Here is a 3582-nt window from a genome sequence, read left to right as displayed (position 1 = left end):
GTGGAAATTAACATAGGGACTTAATTAGCAAAACAGTCAATGAAAGAGTCAAACAGAAGAGTCAATGAAATTTTTAAAATAAAATAATGGTGTCTAAACCTATTCCTGAATGTTTTTCCTGACTACCTTTCTAAAGCAACATCTTCCATGTGCTTTCGATAACAGAGCCTCCATTCCTATGTGACTGGATTGGCTTCTTTAGGGCCATCAGTGAGAAGAGCTACCGGCAAACACGTTACTCAGAGGTCCTCTGAGAACGGTGCTGTGAAAGGGACTTGTCACTTATGAGCTATTGAGCTTCCCCTATCTGGGAACTGTCATTTTGTTAAGATATGATTGAGGCTGAGCTCCAGATAAGATATATTCTTTACGATATACACATACTGATTAGATTCAAGCACGTTTCTTAGTGGCAGGTAGTAATGACTCAATTGAAAACAAACAAAAGGGTCTAGTTTTCTGATTATGGGCACTACCCCGAAGCTTCATAGGCATATACATTTTATAATTCATTCATTAGATATGAGGGGCTAGGTCCCAGCCATAACTTCAGAGCATTCCAGATAACAGAGTTTGCTGCTTCAAAAATACAAATAGTTTCCAGCATGCAGTCAAGCATTTTGAAAAGGGAATGCTAAACACTGCAGACTGAAACAGCACTCTACTGCAAGCCGGGCATTCAGCTGGCACAACTGCATTACACTGTAACTCTTAAGTACTTAGTGTTACAAGTCTTTATTGGTCAGACATATGAAGGACACAGGAGGACATAAAATGCCAAATCCCTTTCTAGTGCCATCATAAATACTAGGGACTTCTGATTGAAAGGGCATGCTGAAATGAACTGGCCAGGGTGTTTTATGTAACAACTTTTTTCTAAAATAAAATCTCAGGCCCCTGTGACACTGGATTTTTCTTTTTGTTTTGTTTGAATATTTTAAAAATAGTTCTTATTTATGTATTGGGAACTCAAAAAGTCTGCAGCATTTTCTGATCACTGAAAAGTTTTTTTGGTGGGAGGTGAAGAAAGTAGGAATTATTCAAATCTCTTGTGTTCTTCAGTATGAGAGAGGACCTTTCTTCTCTGGTGTATCATGTGGAAGTATAACTGGGGAAAAACTGGAATGTAGGAGATCATTATTAGAATCAGGAATGCATAGTAGTCAAAAGAGAAATTGTATTTGTTGGGTAAACTAATGGAATACAGGCCAGCCTGTCTGACAAAGGGCAGAGCTGCGTATATTGTGAGCAGTTCTCCTGACACTCCCATTGGGTACAGCACAATCAAAAGTGTGTACCTGGCCCATTTGATGAGGTAAGGCAGATGGTTTAATAGACTGAATGTATAAAAGGAGTAACGGATGATTTCCGTGATCGTCCAGGCAATAACAAACAGGAGGACACTGTCTTCAGTCTGTACCTCTTTGACGCTGTGTGTTACTGCCCATATTAGAAAAACTCTTGACATCACCTGGAATGAAGTCAGGACAACAGAAGATGGAACAATTCCTATAGCACAATGTAAAACCTCCAATAAGGCTCCAGTTTGAAAGAATTTCAAAGGCTTTTCAATTGAATAATAAAGGCTATGGTAGCTACCCTTAGCCAGGTATGCTCGGACCTGACCAACCGCTATAACCAGCCACCCTGCTGTCATCACCTCATTGTAGATGACCAGGTATGCCGTGACCAGAGGCCCCAGGCCCTTCTTCTTCTGCGTGCCGCTGGCGTCCCCAGCCCCAGCCCGGCCACTGCCAGCCCCATTCCCCTTCGCCACTGCAGTAGCCGACGCTGCCGCCATGTCAAACGCCCAGAGCCCGCTCCTAGTTTCTCTCTTTCAGGCATGCCAAGAAGTCATAGATTAGGTCTCTTTATATAATCCTCTGTTTCAGAGGCTTTGTTTATTCATTTTTGTCTTTATTTTCCTCTGTTTATTTCAGATTACCCGTCTTCATGCTCTGAGATTCTGTCCTTGTCTTAGTTATTTCTGTAGTTCATACTTGCGATTGAATTATGAAATTTTTCTGATGCATTTTTCAGCTATATCAGTTCAGTTTGGTTCTTCTTTGCAATGACCATTTCATCCATCAGCTTCTTTATTATTTTACTGTAATCCTTAAATTGCTTGGATTGGGTTTCAACTGTACCCCTGTATGCCAAAAATCTTTGCTCTTATCCACATTCTGAATTCTGTTTCTGTCATTTCAGTCCTCTTTGCTTGGTTAAGAACCTTTCCTGGGGAAATAGTGCATTCTTTTGGAGGTAAGAAGACACTCTGGCTTTTTGAGTTGCCAACCTTCGTCTACTGGTTCTTTCTCATCTTTGTAGGCTGAGGTTCCTTCAATCTTTGAAGTTGTTGTCTTTTGGATGTGTTTTATTTTTCTTTTATTCTTTTTGAGGTTCTTGGGGGTTTGATTGTGGTATAAAGTGGTTGCAATTGACTGCCTTCATTTCTGGAAGATTTTTGTTCTCCAAGGTGCAGTTCAAGACTCCTGGACTACATGCTCTGACTCTAGTTCTCGTATTGGGCTTAGCTTTGTTCTTGCCCCTTGTGGCTAGGCACATGCTGCTCTGGAGGGTCCTAGATGTGTATGAACAGCTGGTTGTTCCACTCTGATGGATAGTTTCAGCCAAAGCACTTCATAGGGAGGGGGCAGAAAGATCTGTCCTAATTTGCACATGCTAGCAGCAGCAGTGCAGTGGGATGGACACTCATTGGCTGCAGTGGGGTGTTGGTAGTTACAGGCATGCTGGCCTCCATGCAGGTGTTTGCAGTGAAAGCAATGGAAAAACAGCACGGGGGTTGTACCCATGTGCACATTCATGGTGGAGGCAGTGTTAGAGCAGGGCAGGGTGCTGGCATGCACAGGCCTGTGTGCATCCTTTGTGCATGCATTTATGGTGGCAACAACGGCTTCTCAGGGCAGGGGTGGGTCCACTGGTCTCACTGCATAGTTTTACATTGGCAGCAGTGTTGGCACAGGAGCAAGGCACTGGCAGGTATCTGGTGGCCTCCATGCACACAAACACTCCTACCGCAATAGTGGCAAGGCAGGAGGTGTGGAGTGCACTTATGATGGCAACAGTAGCACAGCAGGATGCATATGTACCTACATGTTGGCAGGGAAGGGAAGACAAGGTCCTGTGGCATGCACACATGCTGTAAGGTCATCTGGGTGTTGGCTGTGGGCAATTGTATGCAGGAAAAGCAGCATGAAGGAGGGCACAAATGGGCAGGTGCATGCTTGCTCAGATGTAGCTCTTTGTTGATTATGCATGATCCACCAGTGCAGGGGCTAAGATGTGGGCCCCCATGAGGCACCTGGCCTGGGTAGCCTAGGCTGCCCTGCAACCATGCATGGCCAGGCTGTGGCCCTGGAAGAAGCCAGCAGACAGAGGAGTGCTCAGGTTAGACTGGTCCCTTCTCATGAACAAGACCACCCTGCACTCTTCAGGTTCAATAGTTCCCGTAGGGTTAAAGTCTCCTAGGGGAATTATTGAAGGATGGGTACCCATAGACATGCTCCACTATAGACATTCCTGTACCAAACCTACTGGACTCCAAACTGGCTGGAGTTCTGC

At 44.3% G+C, this 3582-nt stretch overlaps 1 pseudogene across 1 annotated transcript; it reads right to left on the bottom strand.

Moving 5' to 3' along the window:
* Positions 1-1019: 1019 nt before the first annotated feature.
* On the bottom strand, positions 1020-1801 carry LOC128930631 (very-long-chain (3R)-3-hydroxyacyl-CoA dehydratase 2 pseudogene; annotated as a pseudogene). Its single transcript, XR_013531814.1, has one exon. The product of XR_013531814.1 is annotated as a very-long-chain (3R)-3-hydroxyacyl-CoA dehydratase 2 pseudogene (transcript).
* Positions 1802-3582: the final 1781 nt, after the last annotated feature.

Source organism: Callithrix jacchus, chromosome X (genome assembly GCF_049354715.1).
Source record: "Callithrix jacchus isolate 240 chromosome X, calJac240_pri, whole genome shotgun sequence".
NCBI classification, from domain to species: domain Eukaryota; kingdom Metazoa; phylum Chordata; class Mammalia; order Primates; family Cebidae; genus Callithrix; species Callithrix jacchus.
Note: the sequence above shows the minus strand (reverse complement) of the source record. Positions and strands in the feature narration are given on the sequence as shown.